The sequence below is a fragment of the Caretta caretta genome, chromosome 7, assembly GCF_965140235.1.
Source record: "Caretta caretta isolate rCarCar2 chromosome 7, rCarCar1.hap1, whole genome shotgun sequence".
Classification (NCBI taxonomy): Eukaryota; Metazoa; Chordata; order Testudines; family Cheloniidae; genus Caretta; species Caretta caretta.
This window is the reverse complement of record NC_134212.1, coordinates 123053823-123073702: the sequence shown is the minus strand read 5'-3', so window position 1 is coordinate 123073702 and position 19880 is coordinate 123053823. Positions and strand designations below refer to the sequence as shown.

Below are 19880 nucleotides of genomic sequence, written 5' to 3'. Positions count from 1 at the left end.
AGGACCAATCTCTCTCTGCCGGTCCCTGCTGAATGGAAGATGGCACGAGGGAGAAGTAGCGAGAACCCTCATGCTATGGCAAAGGAAGCGGGGTACGGTGGAGAGAGACAGAAGGGGGCAGCCGCTCGTCCTATACGGCTCATTCTGCAATTTTTCCTTAGAGTTAGGGCTCCACTTTCATCAGCTTAGGGGGCTCAAAGGTAGCTCGGTTATGTCTACACGTGCAGCAATCACACCTCCTGACTGCAGTGTCGACAGACTCTAAGGGCAGGTCTACACTTAAAACACTGTATTGGCACAGCTGAAGTGCTTCAATGAAGATGCTCTCCGTCGACGGGAGAGAGCTCTCCCGTCGGTGTCATTAATCCTACCGACAGGCAGTAGCTATGTCGGCGCTGTCTACATCGGCGTTTAGGTCGGTGTAACTAAGTCACTCAGGCATGTGGATTTTTCACACCCTGGGGCAATGTAGTTACACCGAAATAATTCTGTTGTGAAGACCTGCCCTGCTAAGACGCCTCTCCAGACAGGGACAAACAACACGGCAAGCGTTCCATCGGATGAAGTGGGTTTTAGCCCACGAAAGCTTATGCCCAAATAAATGTGTTAGTCTCTAAGGTGCCACAAGGACTCCTCCTTGTTTCTGCTGATACAGACTAACACGGCTACCACTTTGAAACCCAAAACCAGAAGGGCGCTTTCCCCTTCAGTTGAAAGGTTTATTGGATGTGATGCAACTGGACAACTAAGTCAACAGGAGTGTAGCTCCCTGCATTGTACATTTAAAAACCAAAGTCTGGGCCAGCCTCTTCAGAAGAGAAAAGCTAGATTGAAAAGATCCAGATGTTTTCAATTTCCCTACCTCCTCCTGCAGCCCGAGGGAGCTGGAAGCCTCCTTTCATGAGGCAACATCTGTTCTCAAAGGCAGCCCTTTCCTGTACAGCTGGATTCCTGCCTCTTTTGGCAATTGAGAGAGACAAGGTAAGGGGAGGTGATATCCTTTACTGGCCCATTCTCTTTGCAATTAACACGTGGAGCCTCATAACAAGATTTTTTCAGCTTTGACGCAGCCGTGTCCTATGCCTTCAGATGAAGGACGGGTGCTGAGACGGGACGGGGAAGGCGTCCCTGAAGTTGCAAGTCACAGCGGGGAGACTTGAGCGGACGGGGCCTTCAGGTGAAGACATTTCAGGCAGTGACCAAAAACGAAAAGGAGAAGTGGGAGAATACAGGGGCAATTTGGCACCTTAGCCGAGTTGTTTCTAGGGTGAGCGGGTTTCCCACCATTATTCCACCAGATTTCAGCTTCTCCTTAAAAAGTTGCCTGGAAATTCAGCATCTGCCTTGGATTCCGTTCCAGCAGGGAGGAAATTCCGGCCAAAACCCCACGCAACATGCCAGTAACCTGATCCGGTCGTGCAAACCTGTCTAATCCAGCCGGGCATTTCAGAGGAAGGTGTAAAACTGTAATGGAGGGAGCCAATTAAGCAATGCGGTGTGTAGGGAAAAGCCCACTTCCTGCTGTCCACAAAGAAGGTGGGAGGATTAAACCAATCCAGCCACACAAGATTTAACTTGCTGGCCTTCTGCAGCAGCTAACTCCAGCCAGTTTAGTGGTAACTAGGGTGATGAGATTAGGTGCCCAGAGTGCTCAGGGCACGAGATACATTACAAACACAAGTGCTTGCCCCGAAGACCTTACACAGCCGGCCGCCGGGGTGGGGAACACAGCACAGTGTGCAAGGAAAGGGGTCGAGGCAGGATGCAACACTGAAACATTGTGCAACCCGAGTCTATGATGCTGGTGTTTCACCACACGATCCCTTGTTTTCACACTAAAGGTCAGGGTAATAAAGCAGGGCCTGACGCATATGACGTGCCCTTGAGGTTCCCAGCTAGATAATTATTCCTCTGGGACTAGGGCTTCGGAGCTGTTCTCCGGCTCCGCTCCAGCTCCAGGCAAAAACCTGCAGCTCCACTGCGCCGCGCTCCAGCTCGGGGCTCTGCTCCAAAGCCCTGTCCGGGACTCTTCAAGGCTAAGCAAGCCTTGCGGGGCTGCCACCTGCAAGCCTTGGGCCAGTGGGGCAGAAACTTTTCCAGCTGTGCCCAACCTTACCATTAACAGAATCTGTCTGCAACCTCCCCCAGCCGGGGCAGAGCGGAACTGGGCCTGGGGGCGGAGCTGGGTTGGGGGCAAAGCGGAGCTGGGCCTGGGGGCGGAGCTGGGCCTGGAGGCGGAGCTGGGTTGGGGGCAAAGCGGAACTGGGGCTGGGCAGGGGCAGAGCAGAACTGGGCCTGGGGGCGGAGCTGGGCCTGGAGGCGGAGCTGGGTTGGGGGCAAAGCGGAGCTGGGCCTGGGGGCGGAGCTGGGCCTGGAGGCGGAGCTGGCCTGGAAGCATAGCGCTCCTTCCCTGTCCCCCATGGGGCTGGCCCGGGCCTGGACGCCGAGCAGGACTGGGGAAGGAGAGAGGCTGGGGACGGAGCGGGGCTGGGGACGGAGCAAGGCTGGGGATGTGGGGACCACTGCCTTAGGGGGAATGCCATCACCACAGTCAGTATACGTATTGTGGTTGTGGAGCAGGGCAGCAAGGCGCTAGGCGCTGTACAAACACAGAACAAAGACAGTCCCTGCTCCAAGAGGGGAAGCCGAAGGAAACAATCAGGTGATAGTGGTCAGCACACAGCAGAACAGGCGGGGGTCTCAGCACACCAGCTGCCCACCCACAGCATCTGATCACTTCCCAGCTTAAAGTAGATTGCCATATTGAGGTGCCCAGCAAACCTCATTGAATCTCCAACTCTTCTCTGGTTATAGGAAGCTCAGTGTGAGGTAACAGGGTCCCCCCAACCCCACACGACTGGAGATTAGGGGGCTCTTCTGCACACCCTTCTATTTGCTATCTCAGACAATTGTACCAGCCGTTAGTTCCTTTCCTGGCAGAGGAGCAAAGGGCAAGGTCTGGGGTCTGACCCAGAGTCTGACAATTAAGTTCTTTCACCAAGACAGGATGACGCAAGTTACTGGTGGATCAAGGTGCTAACGGAGACTTATGTGGAGTGAAGGATGGTGTCCCTAGCCTCTGTTTGCCAGAAGCTTGGAACGAGCGACAGGGGACGGATCACTTGAGGATTCCCTGTTCTGTTCATTCCCTCTGAGGCACCTGGCATCGGCCACTGTCGGCAGACAGGACACTGGGCTAGATGGACCTTTGGTCTGACCCAGTCTGGCCGCTCTGATGTTATGTTCTAAGGGGCCTCTAGTGAATCATCAGTCCTTGCACACAAGCTGTGACAGCCAGTTCCAACCTTCCCGACCCTCCCATCGTAGGCGGGTGCAAAGTCTCACCCTGATTATCTCTGGTCAAGACGATCCCCAAAACCTCAGCTCGTTCCATCGGCTGAATGGCAAGGATTGTGCCTAGAACTTACACGATGTTTTCCCTGCTGCATCATAAACCAACAGCTTCTGGTTTCATCCCTGGGGCCTGGTAAGCAGAAAATTGGCTCCACTATATAAATATGCCTTTAAATATCCGCTGGGGGCACGGCCAGTGGGGAAGGGAATGCCAGGAAATATCTAATAACGGGCTGGAGCTTCGAGAGCTCAGAACCCCACCGGGCGGGTGCGTCTGGAAGCCCAGTCGGGCACTTCGGAAAATACTGGCCAATGTGACTGATGGGAAAAGACACCATCCGAGCGAAAACGAGAGAGACTCAGCCCTGTCCTGTGTCTGACCCCGCATCATACAGGCAGGGAGTCCCCAGCCTTTTAAACGGACCCTCGCTTTAACAGCTTCTTGCAGCCAGGGGGCCCGAGGTGCGTCACAAACATGGCGCAAGTGTCACACACCGGTGAGGTGGCCGTTCGACCCAGTTTAGAGTGGCTTGAACGAGGTTATATGGAGAGTCTGCCAGAACCAGGAATGGACCCAGCCTCCCAGCTCAGCGCCCGGCTCTAACCACTCAGCAGCACTCCCTCCCTGTGCCTGTGGGCATGACTGACTTCCTTTGCTCCCAATGCAGATGGAGCAAGAAGCTTTTCAGAGAGATGGCCGGCGAGGTAAGCTGTCACTGCAGTGCCCGGCTTCCTTGGTGGAGAGTTCTCCACAGGGATTTGCCAGGGCTGTCTCTCTCGGCACTGCTCCTTTCAGGGAGCTGGAATATTTCAGATGCCTCCGAGCAAAGCGCACCCAAGGAAGCCATCTGGCTGCGTTCTCGGGTCATCTCTGCAGCGTCTGCTTTTGCCCAGGGTTTCCCCCCTTGCAGAATTGCTGCTATGCACCCACCGTTTATAGAGAGATTGAAAATCAGACTCTTGCTAATATGCCCAACGCAGCCATGCCCAGGGCAGGCGACTGCCCGGAGGATCAGCTCCTGTTACCGCCCCAGTAGCTGCGGTTAGCTTTGGAAGCCTGGATGCCCATGAGCCCTGCCCTGCCCGCCAGCGCTACGGAAAAGACACGTGGCCTCGTCACGTGCAGAGTCACGGGAACACATTTGTTCCACTCAACCCTGGAGCTTGAGTCCTCCCGGCTGAAGGCTCACCATGTGCCCGCAGGAAAGCCACACTGTTTGGCTATAGATATTCAGGCCTGTCTGTAAAGGCCTGTACTCTAAGAATTTAGGTGTATTCTTATCACTTAGCTAGTTACAGAGGCATAAAAGAGAGAATCAAAATCACTGTCTGACTGTATAGGGCCTTCTCTCACTGTGACAGTCTGAGGCCCTGTTCTTAGGCTAAGGCCTTTGGCTAAGCAGCAGAGGCAGCCATAAGCTGGGAAGCGACTGGTCAGATCCTCACATTCCAACCGAGTCACATTGAAAGAAGGTGCTATTGGGCTGTTAGGATACAATCCTGTCCTGATAGTGCCCATCGCCTCCAGAGAAAGGGAAGTGCCTAGAAGATGTAAAAGGAAACTTAGTTTGAGAGCAACCCGTCTGGCAAGAACTCACTTATCAATAGTTGGGATGTGAAATCCTCACTTCTATATTGTTTTGTCATTATAGTTCCCACTTTGCTATGGTTTATCTGTATAATCTCTGCCTGGTTCTGTGATTGTTTCTGTCTGCTGTATAATTAATTTTGCTGGGTGTAAAATAATTGGTGGTGGGATATAATTGGTTACATAATCATGTTACAATATGTTAGGATTGGTTAGTTAAATTTCAGTAAAATGATTGATTGTTTAAGGTATAGCTAAGCAGAACTCAAGTTTTACTATATAGTCTGCAGTCAATCAGGAAGTAAGGGGGGAGAAATGGGAACAGGGAATGGGGGTGTGGAAACTGGAATCATGTTTCGCTAAGGGGGGAACAGGAACAGGGACACAGGTGTAAGGCTCTGTGGTGTCAGAGCTGGGAAGGGGGACTCTAAGGAAGGAAACTGGAATCATGCTTGCTGGAAGTTCACCCCAATAAACATTGAATTGTTTGCACCTTTGGACTTCGGGTATTGTTGCTCTCTGTGCATGCAAGAAGGACCAGGGAAGTGAGTGGGTGAAGGAATAAGCCCCCTAACACACACGTTTGGGAGCATGATGGGCCCCCCAACACTAGAGGGCATCAGGCAATGAGAATTGGGGCTCAGAGCTGTGTCCCCACATCCTGCTCTATACTGACTCCTCTGGCTGAACTGGGAGCTGTGCCGGCAGCTTCTGCAAGGACTGGGGGCCAGCTCTTCCAGCAGGGCACTGGGGAGGGAGAACAAAAGGACCCCAGAACCCGACACCGAGGGCTTCAGAGAACCTGCAAGCACCACACTGCTGATAAATGAGGGTAAGTCTAACCCCACGCCCAGCTGAGGTGGCGCGAGCCCCGCAGGCTGTGACCTCGGCAGCTCTCCCAAGTGACGCAGGGTCGGGTCTGGGCAGTGTTTGAGAGAGACCTCCCAGGAGAAGCCAGAAGGCGGCAGGCAGTGGGGACGGTGGGACAGATGGTGGCTTTCCTCCCCTCTTAGAGGGAGCCACGAATCACTGCATCGGGCTGGGCCATCCTGCCGGGGGTGCGAAACAGACTCCAAACACTTGTGGTCCTGGAAGATTGGAGGGCATTTTTTGCAAGACGAGGGGCTGTGGAATGTCCTGACCTTCCCCCCGGAGCTTTGACTGGATATTGTCTTATGCTTTACTCCTCAGGTTCACAGGCACTGCACGGTGTCAGGCGTCGCACAGTGGAACCCTGGGTCTGCCACCCAGAGCGCCCCCACCTGGCCAGAAAGGGAGAGATGGGTGGGAGAGTCCGCTGCGCTTTCCAGCCCCTTGGTCGCCCCTGCTTTCTCAGGAACGTCTTTCACCTGGTGCGACCCAGACAGTCTCCTCTGAGGAGTTACCTGCAGCCCCGGCCTCAATCGCCAAGCCCAGCACTGGGTTGTAGCCATCGGCTCTCGGGAACGCAGCAGAGACATTTCCAGCAAAGAGCATTTCACAGCGGCACGTTGCCAGCTGGCTCAGCTTCCCACTGCCGCTGGGCTTTGGAGACTTGAAGCAGAGGGGGGTGGGGGGGGGAAGCAAGACTGAGTGAATTGGTTTCCCAGGCCCTTCTCTATTCTCTGCCAGCACAATGCTCCGTGCTCACACGGGTCCTTGATCATAAGCCAATGGAGGATGCATTTGTGGAAACACCCAGGGTAAGACCCCTGGTAGTGCCGAACGATTCATGGAGGGCTCCTATTCTCCAGGGGGTTGGACGCCTGGCCCTGGACTCTATGCACCCGGGGCCAGGTTCAGAGACCAGCCATCCCAGGGCAGGTCCAGCACCAGGGCTGGCCTATCCCTCCCCACCCCACCAACAACCTCAACCTTGTTACGAGACCACCTCCACGGACTCGCCCTTCGTGCCCATCCAGTCCTGGTCCCCCTATCGAGAGGGCTAGTGGAGCTGTTGTATTAGAAACCCGACCGGGACCCACCAGCTTGTCTCACCCTCGGCTGGCTGATACCAGAGCAAAAAGCGGGGGGTGGGAAAGGCCTTGCACTGAGTATGTGGATGCAGGGTCTGAGCAGCAAAGCGGGCAGTGCTGCTCCTGGAGAAGCAGCCGCTCAGCGAGACACAGCTATGCGTACTGATAACATCTAGTCTCGTACATGCTCGCTTCCCAGGATCAGGCCTCACGTGCACTGGAGAAGGGGGAACCCTGGCTGTCCCAGCAGCCAGGTGCCCCTTATGCAGCATCTCCCGCAATAGCCAGCGAGGGAGGAAATACCCGACCCTAGTGAACTCATCACGATTTACATCCACTTATGTGGGCCGGCTCATTAGGAACACAGATTTAGGATTAACGATTTGCAGTGGTTCTTTGGCCATGGGGGTGAGAATGAGACTCAGGCAAGTCCTGACCCCGCTGCACACAGGTAACCAACAGCAGGACTGGCCTCTCATTGCCACTCGGGAGACAAGACAGGCTCCAGTAAAGCACAACCGGAAAAGCATCAGAGAGGGTGAACGTCAGACAGCCACAACTCTGCCTCCAACCCCACGCAGTCACCTTTAAAGACACCTCTGTGCTAGCAAACATCAGCACATTTCCAAACCCGGGGGAGCCCAGCAATGGAAACCAAGCCCTCTCTCCCCCTGCACAAAAAGCAAAACATTAGAGCGGTGCCTGATTACGAGTCATGAGCAAAGAAGCTATTTCCAGCAACACGTTTTGATCAGCAGCGAACAACGGAAAGGTCTCCCTATGCCCACCTAGGTAACGAGTCAGTCATTCTTTGTACAGTTTCATTTCGTTGCTTCTGCACTTGCAGCGAGCAGCTTTAAACACCCTCCCGGAGCGTCTCCCACCTCCCCCCCCCCCCCCCCCCCGCCTTTGTTCCACTCTTCGGTTTCAGGAGAGGATAGAGAGGCGTTCACAGAAGCAGCAGCAGCCCTGGGATAAGCTTTCGAGCTACTTCTCAAAGCGCTTGCCAGTCTCAAGCAGGGGAAGTCAGAATATCGAGTGGCAAAAGCTAATCCGTATCGAGAGTTTTGTAATTTACCAAAAAATCCTTGACGTTGCCCTGGGGTCTGCTAGTTCCTGTTTTAAAACAGCACAGGCTAGACTCTGGGGAGGTGGGTTTTAAAGGCCATTAACCAAACCTTGAAGTTGATGTCTCTTTATTGCCCGCTTTTGCGTTTCTGCCTCTCAATTGGGCTCTAATGAACAAAATCTTCATCTCCTCTAAGCTGCTCAGTTCCAATCCCATCGCAGGAATAGCCATTCCAGCAGAAGCTGCCTGCTAATTTTAAAAGGAACTAATGAGAACAGGAGAGATGGGCCAAGAACTCTGAATAGAAGACCTCCTGATAAAGCAACTCATGTGGATTGGTTTACTTAAGATTTTCTTTATATGTATATTGTTTATATATATATATATCACACACACACCAACTACCTAGCCCTCCAGAACACTGTTCAAACATGCTTGCTGCAGATGTTTTCCCAAGAGCAAATATTTCATCAGATCTGAAACAGAGAACAAACAAATTCTAAAAAGTCTAAACGAGATTCCAGGCCTGGAGAGAAAAGCTGGAGGGGTGAATTTTCCAGGCAAGATCAAAAGCCAGTCCCATAGGATGGCTCTGTTGCCCCCTTCTTCTGACACCTGTGTCCCATTAAAACATTTCTGCTGAGCAGTCGCTGATGTCTGGAGTCTTGCTGGTCAGCTTCCCAGCAGAGGAGAAATTAAAGTCAAAGAATTCGGGTACACTCCAAGGGTAACTCCTTGATTTTACACACACACCAGTCCTGGAACAGAGGTGGTCAAAAGAGCATGCAAAGCCATCCCTTCTTCTAGGAATCTCAGCCCAATAGCAGTGCCCTGTTCCTCCTTGAGGCATTGGAGACCAAGGCAGAGAGCAAACTCTCCTGCTTGCATAGCAACGTCTCTCCTCAGGCTGCCTCTATGCAGAAACCTCCCATAACACAAAACTCAACATGGCAGCATGTCTCCCCAAGAGTCAAAACTTGCTCACATGCTAAGAACGTGGATGACTAGGACAGTGCCACCTGGTGACACCTGCCATTAGAGCAGCCACGGCCATCTCTCTTTTCCTTGGCAGTCCCGTGAGAGCCATGGAGGCTGTTCAATTATCCCAAGAGGTGCAGTTTATTGGGCCGCGAGCTGGAGCACACTACCAAGGCAGGTGTGAATGGGGGCAGAGGGGGATAGGAGAGGAAGGAAGGAGCTAGCCTGTGCTGGACCTGTTCTGTGCATACCTATGATTTCAATCCCTGATAGCACTAAGTGGATTTTCTCTATAATTCTCTCTCTCGGTATAATATTTCTATACCATTTTACTACTCCCCCATCCCCAAAATAGGGTCACATTAAGCCACCTCTTGGGGGTGGCACCATCACTTTGCTAATGAAGCCTGTTCCGTCCCCTCTCCCCAAGCACAGACGAGATCGCAGTCTTCCCCCAAGCATCCTCCCACGTTACAGAGGGGCGCGCAGGAGCCTGGCTGACTCAGACGTGGGTCAAGGAGAGAAATGACAGGCGAGAGTGAGCTTGCGCATTTCTGCGCAGAGCACAAAGGGGGAACTCATCTCTAACTCCAGTAACTGGAACCTCTGAGATCAGACTTCTGGAGTCGCTGGGCCACCGACTGCCCCCTGCAGTTGGGAGCGAAAAGGGGCAGTTTGGATTTTAAGTGTGTGGAGCAAAATCTTTGCGTGGATTTTTTGTTTTAAACTTACACAAAAAAGAGAGATCTCTGCTCTCCACCACGGGCAGCGCTGCTCTACCTCACGATCACCGAGCTATTTCAGCCCAGCAGCGTCTCTAGACCGGTGTCTTTCTGGGACCAATGTAATATGCTTCTGAGGAAGCACACCAGACCTGGGTGGAGGAGAAGGAGGGGGAGTATATTTCGCAAAATATTTTGCAAGGAACTAAGGTGTTTTTCTTTTGTCTGAAATTCCATCGGCCCATGAAAGTGTCAAATAAATTTTGTTGGTGAAAAAACCCGACAATATGATTTTGTTGGGGGAAAAACCCACTTGCTCTTTTACTCTTCCCCCATCCCAGCTGGAAAAGAGGGGGTTGGGGGTGGGGGGGGAGATCAAGTGAGAATTTCCCCCAACAAAGACAAAAAGTTGTGTTTCAAGACTTAAAAACACGGTGTTTTGACGAAAATGAAATTTTTCTGCAAATATTTTTATTTTGGTCAGGAAAAAAGCCACTTTTCATTTAAACACCCACACCCACACAGCCCTAACTTTACTGAAAATGTTTCAACCAGCTCCCAAGAGAACATACCTACAACCCTCCCACCTAGGAGGAAATGGGCATTTGTGCTTCCTGCTCTGAATGCCACAGGACAAAGTGTTGGAGGCCCCGTAGGTACCCAGATTAGAGGTGCTTTGCCATCATCCCAACCGCCAGCTCAGCAGCGCTGGGCAGAGTACAGCACGGCCAGAGACTCCTTGCTGGTCCTCCCAGTTTATAGCATCTGCCTGTAGCTGTCTCCCCCCATCCTTTTATTCTCCACTCTGTTGTAGATTCAGCCCCAACTTCATCACTTCTTTTATGACGGCCACGTTAGCTTCTCCAGAGCAGGTTAACACTATCCTTCACCTTGGCTTGTCCTCCCGTCTCTCCAGAGGAAACGGCCCATCCACCATCCCACGCCTCACTGCCCAGCTGTCAGAAAGCTGGACTCCAGCTTCCAGTTCAGCAGGATGTACTGAGCCAGACTGTCCCCCGCTGTGAGCCTTTTCTCATCATAAACACCCATGCAAAGCGAGCGGCAAACGCTACTCATCATCCACACGGCCACTTGGCCTGGGCAATGGAGAACCAGGCCCAATGCACGCAGCCCTTCAGGAGGGCTGGGTACGGAAAGGGTCCAATTCTGCAAACACTGGACTGCCTTGAGACACCCAAGCGAAGCCTCCAAGAGGAGTGAGGGGTACAAATCCTCGGGATCGGGCAACTGGTGGGAACCGCCCACGTAAAGCAGGAAGGTACAGTATTATAGCAGCTGCGTTAGGAGGAGACTCGGTAACTGGAAACAACCCTGTTCTCCAATCCAACACCAAGATGAAAGACTGAACCAGAAGCCCCTACTGTAGCTGGCAGCCCGACAGAGCCGGGTAAGACACTGAAGAATCTAAGCTCTCCGTTTACTCTAGAGTGGCAAGGCATTTTTAAATTACTGGTTGATTCAAGTGTTTATTGAACAGTAATCAGAGCAGAGACTGGCCGTGCATGCCTTCCCTCCCCCCAGCATGGGGTCTGGGCTCCGCTCTGTTCCACTAGCCTAGTCAAAAGAGCAGGGAATTTAGCAGTGACAGCTCTGACAAGCTCAGCATCCTGACGGGATGTTCTTTTCCCCATTACACAGGCCAATCTGCTTCCCAGGAGGAAGCCCTCACCAGCCAGACGGCCGCTCGCCCCACGTCCGTCCCCAGCACTGTCCTCCTTTGCAGAGCTAACAGTGGGAGCCGTTTTAATTTTCATGGCCATATAGGAAAAACTAAACCACCGTCCTGTGTCGCTGCCCATTGCTCCGGGATGGCGATTACATCAGCGCAGCCATTTTCGTCGGCTCTGCAGACCCAGCCCGGCAGAGCCTGTGCTTTGTTTCAAGTCCCAGGGCTCTATGAGCAGCCAACGGGAGTACTCACGTGCTTAAAAGCGCTTTGCTGGATCAGGGGTCAAAAGCCTCAGGCCTGAGATTGCGAGAGGTGCTGAGTTCTTGCTCTTCCCGCTGGGGTCTGATGCTGGCATTCAGGGCCTCGAAAGAATCAAGGGGGAGCTGTAACATGCTGACTCTCCTCCCCCGTAGCAATCCATTCCCACCTGGCAGTAGCTGCCGACAGAACATTGGGGCCTGCCACTTTCTCCCATTCCTTTGTACACCAGCGGCCGTTAAAAAGCTCCTCATTAGCTCTGTGTGCGGATATTGAATGCAGCTGTCACTGTTCCCCTCCTGCAACAACAAGTCGCCCGAATATTCCCCTCTGGATTCCTTTTCCCACAAAGCACTTCTAAAACCGCCGCGGCCCACCGAGAAATGGATGATCTTGTTTTCATTTGCGAGGCATGCACAGAAAGTGGCCTTGCTTAGATGCCCCCATGGGATCCGTTCCCATCTCGGCTCCGCTTATTAATGGCTTATAACTTTCTCACATCTATTTAGAGACACCAGTTCGCTTCCCAGCCTGCCTGAAACACACACAGTGGCCATTCCCCCCCAGACACGGCTGCCCTTCGTTTTTACAATAGTACATTTGTGCATTCTATTAAAAGCTCACCAGAGCGGTGCAAGGTCTGGGTGCAGCACAGGAAAGGGAGAACCGGCTGGCGTGGGAGACTGATAAAAAAGCACACAGAGCCTCCGCCCTCAGTCACTGATTTTAAATCAGCCCAGCTGATTAGTGGTCCAAGCCAGCCGACTGCTGTATGGCGGCCTATGCAACGCAAATCCAGTGCTGAGTCTCAGAATGGCTCACGCCCATTTATGTCTTATTTTCCTTGCTCTATACAGACCACCAACAGGTGGGCCTGGGGCTGGAGTTAGAGACCCTCCAAAGTCTAGATTTGGAAACACATCACTGCAAGATTAAGGTGATCCAGAGACCCACAGTTCTGAACTTTGCTACTGAGCCAAAGCCAACAGCGTACATGGCGATCAGTCAGTACGTAAGTCAGCACCCTTTGCAGGGCTACTTCATAAGAACGGCCATCCAGAGTCAGACCAAAGGTCCATCCAGCCCAGCATCCTGTCTTCCGACAGTGGCCAATGCCAGGTGCCCTAGAGGGAATGAACAGAACAGGGAATCATCAAGTGATCCCTCCCCTGTCACTCATTCCCAACTTCTGGCAAACAGAGGCTAGGGACACCATCCCTGCCCATCCTGGCTAATAGCCATTGATGGATCTGTCCTCCAGGAACTTATCTAGTTCTTTTTTGAACCCTGTTATAGTCTTGGCCTTCACGACATCCTCTGGCAAAGAGTTCCACAGACTGACTGTGCGTTGTGTGAAGAAATACTTCCTTTTGTTTGTTTTAAAACCTGCTGCCTATTAATGTCATTGGGTGACCCCTGGTTCTTGTGTTATGGGAAAGAGTAAATAACACTTCCTTATCGACTTTCTCCACACCCGTCATGATTTCACAGACCTCGATCATATCGCCCCTTAGTCGTCTCTTTTCCAAGCTGAACAGTCCGTCTTCTTAATCTCTCCTATGGAAGCTGCTCCATCCCCCTGATCATTTTGGTTGCCCTTCTCTGTACCTTTTCCAAATCCAATATGTTATTTTTGAGATGGGGCAACCAGATCTGCAGGCAGTTGGCACACCCTTGCTCATCACCAGAGACTGGAAATTGGGCATACATTTTTAATGGTGAGAATAATTCATCCTTGGAACAATTTACCAAGGGTCATGGTGGATTCTCCATCGCTGACCATTTTTAAAACCACGATGGGATCTTTCTCTGAAAGCTCTGCTCTCGGAATTATTGGGGGGCAGTTCTCTGATCTCTGCTGTACAGGCAGGCAGACAACATGATCACAATGGCCCCTGCTGACCTTGAAATCTATGTTTCTAGGATATTCCTGGGTTTGGATCTTCGCTAACAGTTTCCTTCTCTTGAGTTTTCCTGGAGGGGCTAAAGCTGGGATGGATCCAAATGGAGGCCTTCCCAGAACAATGCTGCAAGGAACCCTAGGGGGATGCACAGAGTTTCTGCACACACACTGGAAGTTTTCATTGTACTGGTGTCTCTTCGCTGCTTTGGACGATGGACAAACCAAGTCTGGAGCAGGACCGTTCTCTGGCCTGCATGTAGCGAGCCAGCGACGGGCTCGGCAGTCCCTGAAGAGTGGGCAGGATGCGGGGAGTTTCACTGGGGGGGGCCAACTGGACAGGCACAGCCCCTATCTGAGCAGTCGCTGTGCCAGCGAGGGAAGACACAACACCCAGTTCCGCACAGACCAAGGGCAAGCTCCCCGCCCCAAAAAAGTCATGCAAGTAGATTGTACGTCTGGGCTGGTAAATGTTAGGGCTACTTGTCTTCCGTGCACCAGACGAAAAACAGATCAATAAAAATCATGCCACTTGCCTGGCTACGGACAGGCGTGCACAGTTTGTCTTCCAAAAATAAATAAGCCCTGAACTTTGTTTCCTTGCCATCTCCTCCCCTAGAAAGCTGGCAGACTGCCGGCCAAACCCGGCCTCAGGAAAGATTGCTGGGCCTTTCTTTATCGCAAAGCAAACTCTGCTCAAACAGCAGTCTAAAACGTAACCAGATAGGGCAAAGCAAATGCTAATGGCAGACCCGGATTCTTGGGTGTTCGCGTCTTCCCAATGTAGGGGTTATGAAGTCAGCTTTTCGGTGTTTTTGCAGAGCAGTAATTACACCTCCTTCCCAGCGCTCCTTTGTCTGTTGTCAATGGGTAGCTTTTTGTCTTGAAGGACAATCATCCAATTAGCTGTAAAAGCTGGTTAATTTTTTACCCAGTGAATATAGAAAGAGGAACTGCTGGGGTTTAAATTTTATTTTTATTTATATTTTTTTGCAAGCAGGGGATGTTAACTCATCCTTGGCCTTGTTCGATTGGCAAACCCGAGTGCTCAGAGACCTTCCCTTGGCATGGGGAAGGCGGAGAGAAACCAGACCCTGTTCCTCAGCAAAGGATCAGAGAGTCACACAGCAGAGCGAGTTCAAGCTGGGGCAATACAAACGTCGCAGTGCAGTGACAAGGAAGTGCCCACACGGACCGGGGGGACTGGCTGGCTGGCATTTCACACCCACAGGAAGCTGGGTTTGTTCTGCAAGTTCTCCAGGTGCATGGCTTTCCCCGGGGGAAATCAGCGATGGGGAGGGAAGGCAAAATTCTGTCCCAGCCTCAGAGCTCACTTGTTTTTGGAAGTTTGATACCCAGACAGGCCCCAAGCACTTCCTCCCTGAGCCAGTACATGACTGCCCAGAAAGGGATGATGGGAGAGAGAAACAAACAGAACTGCAAGATCTGACCGGACAGATGCATCTCAGCTCTGCGGGTCACACTCAGGCCTTAGCCAGCCTAGAGGTATATTCAGGCCACGTCTGCCACAGAACGTGCCAGCCTACATTCTAACACCAGCATCCACGCACGCCGCAGCTCAGGAGGGGAAAAGCTACAGGATGAAAGAAACCAGTTATCCATGGCCACAACAATGCAAGCTATTGTGCACTGGGCAGCTGCAAGCAGACGGTCTAAGCCAGACAAGACAGTCCTTGCCACCCTGAACATCGATCCAATTCTGTTCAGCAAGAGGGTCCCGGTGGGGGGAACAGCCCCTTGGAGATTTTCCCCAGTGTAGACCACCATAAGCAGCCCAACACAGCCCACCTGACGTAGTGGTAGGGACGGGAGGGAGAGCAGCCGACTGGCAGCTGGATCCAATTCACTTGGAGGGGCGGCGCAGGTTCCTGGAGAAGGTCAAAATTAGGGAGGCCCAAAGCCACCTTGGCACTCGCTGGCCTGCCCCAGGTTCTCCAGAGCCACAGAGTTTAAGGCCAGAAAGATTCACCAGAACATCTAATCTGCCCTCCTGCATATCACAGACGAGAATTAAGACATAAGAATGGCCAGGGTGGGTCAGACCAATGGGCCATCTAGCCCAGTATCCTGTCTTCCAACAGCAGCTGGTACCAGATGCTTCAGAGGGAATGGACAGGGCAATTATCAAGTGTCCCATCCCCTGTTGTCCAGTCCCAGCTTCTAGCCATCAGAGATTTAGGGACACCCAGAGCATGGGGTTACATCACTGCCCATCCTGGCTAATAGCCATTGATGGACCTATCCCCCATGAACTTATCTAGTTCTTTTTTGAATCCCATTATAGTTTTGGCCTTCACAGCATCCCCTGGCAATGAGCCCCACAGGCTGACTGTACATTGTGTGAAGAAATACTTCCTTCTGTTTATTTTAAACCTGCTGCCTATTCGTTTCATTTGGTGACCCCTGGTTCTTGTGTTATGGGAAGGGGTAAATGACACATCCTTATTCACTTTCTCCACAGCGTTCACGATTAGACCAAAGTATAATAGCTCTCAGGAGACTAAGCCCCTGGTATTTAAACTACTCAACTAAAAAAAAAAAATATTCTACACAGTTTATTTACATTCCAGCATTCCCCTGCCAAGCTGGTAACCCAGAGAGTCTTGTTCTAACACGTGAGAACTGGAGAGCAAAACTAACCCATCTCCAGAACCATCACGCTAACCACATGGAGCCCAGATGTCAACAGCCAGCATAAGATAAACGAGGGCATTATAACTCTCATTCCAACACGCAGGGGTGTTAACAAAGTCCCGTACACAAGTGGCATGAACCTATTTGATTTTTTATCTTGACAGGGCCCTTTTCAGGGGGAGTTTTGCAGCATTCCTGGAGAAACGGGGCAATGCTTTGTTGTGAAATGGGCTTTGCCAAAGCCACATCAAGTTCGCTGCCAACTGAGAGCGGGATCATCAAGTGGGAAAGTTCCACTTCAAAAATCAATGCTGAACTGGACTATACCATGATGTGGCTGTATATGTGGTGACTTTCTTCCTGACCCTACTCCGCAAGTCTAGGTTGTGCCCTGAAGCATGACAATAGGTACCCCTTTAACTTTTACTCTAGCGGGTGTAATTGCATTGCTACGTTAATATAGCAATTTTCTACTTATTATGGCCGCTTCAGATAAAATAGTGCAGGGAAATAGGTTAGCATCTAACAGACTTTTGAAAATCTCCCGGCCAGGGCCCGTGAAGAGGGATTACATTTCCATGTGCTGCCGTTACCCGGACCTTCACACAATAACCAATAGCTCAGTGTCTGAAAACACACTCAGCAGCACCATGTGTTTTGGCTATTATTTTTTAAGCTGATATTTTTAAGCTGGCTGCATAGGACTCCTGGCTAAAGCACAGCTTATGTCTCTTGCCAGCCTGTTTTTCCTGGGGCAAGCTCCTTGCTTAGTTTCTGATCCTAATTACATTTTTCTGCTTCTAATTTAAAAGCTTCCTTTTAAGAAAATGGAATGACTTACAATACTCAAGAGCTGAAATCCTATCTGTCTTCTGATCCTGCACTTACACAGTGGGGCCTCTTGATGTCTTCACAGAGGGCTCTGAAACCTGTGTCAGACTTCTGGGAGTTGAGAAGGAAAAGGAGTGTTCCCAAGAACCCAGTTGTGGCATGCATGCTGTATCCACCAGCTGTTACTGAGTACTTTAACTGCAGTGTAGACATATCTTTACAGTAGAGACCCATGGCTGGCCAAAGGCTCGAGGGGCTCCAGCTGCAGGGCTGTTTAATTGTGGTGTAGACGTTGAGGCTGGGGCTGCAGCCTGAGGTCTGGGACCCTCCCACCTCGCAAGGTCCTAGAGCCCGGGCTCCAGCCCAAGCCCGGAAGTCTACACTGCAATTAAACAGCCATGCAGCCCAAGCCTTGCAAGCCCACATCAGCTGGCACGGGCCTGCTGCGGGTTTTTAACTGCAGTGTAGACAGACCCAAAGAAGACACCACATAGCACTGCGAGAGGGTCTTACAAAAGCTGCAGTGATTCTAGCCTGCCTCGTCCATTTGTCAAAGAACAGAAAGGTCCCGCTCAAAGGCAAGGGAGTCAGTGTTGAGCAAAGAAACAAATCCATAGTCAGTGCGGACCTGTTGGCTCCTGTGGGCCCCCACTTTTCACTGCTGTCCCTTCAGTGCTCACTTGAGGTGTTTTCCCACATGTGAGGTATTTCCTTATCACAGCGTGAAAAGGCCCCTGGGGTAGCAGGCAGGAAGTGCACCTTTACCTTCTCCTTGGGGCCTGATTCTGATCTTGCTTACGCAAGCGTCTGTTCACTTCAGTGGAGCTGTTCTTGATTCTTACGCTGATGTAACCCTCGCTTAATTGTTCTGCTGGAAAACGAAGCATCTGTTACTTTTAAAACTTGTTCCCTGATCCCTATCATCCAAGCAGTTAATATTGATATTAATGAGTGATAGCGGCTCAGGTTTGCCATACAATGCGATACAGGGCTGTGCACCCAGCCCCCAACCATGAGACGTGTCCAACTGTGTTCTCCTGCCACCATTGTTCATACCACCTTCTCCTTTCCGGCCTGGCTATACTTTTGGGGGGATCACAGGAATAGAAAAGACACAAGGCTAGAGTTGGCCATTGATCTGTTCCAGCCATGACAGTGTCTCTGTTCCTAGGGGGGAAAACAGTCCCCATGGGCCACACAAAACATGAAGCTGAGTGGTGCGAATTCAGTTACAAGGGTGAATCAGGAAGATTAGCTGCAGCTTGAGGACACGGTTCATATTCATCTCAGTTCACTTCATTTAAAAATTAACAGTCATAGGTCTGCACTTTGGCCATTGCTGTGTCCGATTTTCATGAACGGATTTTACCCCATGAGACCAAAGTTTCGTAACACTGAGCTCATCTAAATACTTCTCATAAAGTGATGAGCTTTGCACACAAAGGGAATGGAGAGGGTGGCTCAGACATAGCACAAGCCCACATGGGCTGCATGCTATTCCGCCAGTCAAGACACTCCTGCGCCACTCCAGATCAGAGTAAGTTGTGCTGGGCTTTACGTTTTTAGTGTCCGTTCAAATTCGGGGGCATCAAACCGGAAAGTCAGTGCCCAATGCCCAGCTGTTACATTTACAGCGCAGTACTCTGTTCAAGAAGCCACAGTCCCACCTGCCAACTGTCCAAAGCCTTACTACACTTAAAAGAATCGATTTTAATGGGCAAGGAAGCCTCATTTGAGTTCCTTCCGGCCTAATGATCACCAGACTGCATGTGGAAAAAGCCTGTGATCCCGTCGAGTGGGCCTGCCGGCAAAAAGCTGTTCTTGGACTGGTGAAGGAACATCTTAAATGAAACTGCTACCTAGCGCTCTGAAAGCTAGACTGCAGCTTGGAGTAGAAACAGCCCCTGTCACCACTGCATTGTAGTTATCACTTAGGCTGCCCCACCTCCCACTCCTAGTTTTTACCCTTGTGCTTGCTGTTGGCTATTAAATTGTGTGGCTTGAAAGAGTTCCAAGGCATTTACACATACCAAAAGCTTTCCCAAACAAGCTTTTGTGCCAGCAATATACTCAGTGCTCCCAAGAGTTTTCGACTGAGCATGTCAAACAAAGCACTTGTGTCAAAAGCTGAAATCTCTTCCTGTCACGGAAGACAACAGAAATCCCCCACGCCACCGTTTTGGGGATATACATTTATTTCCTTAAATCCAGCAGGCTAAAATTCACTGTGAACATTCCCACAATCCTGCTCTCTCATTCATAAACTCTCAGATAGTTAGGGATACATATTCTGCCTTCTGCTGAAAATATTCTGCCTTAACCTGCAAGCCCTCGTTAAGAAAAGCACAATCAAATCATAGTCAACAGATTTCTCTCCCCATATTATAGGCCACCATACCAGCAGGTAAAGATATCAAGCCAGAGACAAAATACATTGCAAATGTCGCAGCTTTTTAAAGAGTCCAAACTGAAATCAAACCCTATTCCTTTGTTCTTAGAGGTCAGAAATCAAACTAAAAATTGCTCCATGATTATAAAACAAAAGGGCAGGGGGCCCTCCATTTTTCTCATGTATTTTGTTACCCCTCACCCAGCAAACCTGCATTCAGTTTTGGGAATGGTTCCCACCACACCACAACTTTAGCTGGAACAACCAACTGGATAGGAATGTTTTTAACCGACCTTAGCTTTCTATATTACTCTAGGATTGTAAGCGCTTTAGGACAGGGAAGGCCATTTGCCATGTTTGTACCTTGGCTTGAACAGAGACCAATCCGGTTGAGGATTCGAGGTACTATCACCAGAGTATTGCCTCAGGACAGGCAAGGATACCCCAGAAACCGCTAGACCCAGCTTTCTTATTCAGAACACTAAGAGCTA

At 51.0% G+C, this 19880-nt stretch overlaps 1 protein-coding gene across 9 annotated transcripts in view; it reads right to left on the bottom strand.

The window, feature by feature from the left end:
- SEMA4G (semaphorin 4G) overlaps nt 1–19880 on the bottom strand; it is a 105477-nt gene that overhangs the window by 69046 nt on the left and 16551 nt on the right. The window contains exon 1 of one of the 9 annotated variants that reach the window (XM_048858152.2): nt 11609–12240. The exons of the other annotated variants lie outside the window; for them this stretch is intronic. The gene's annotated coding sequence lies outside the window, so the exon portion shown is untranslated. Of the gene's footprint in view, nt 1–11608; nt 12241–19880 lie in introns of those variants that run through there. 9 annotated transcript variants of the gene reach the window in all.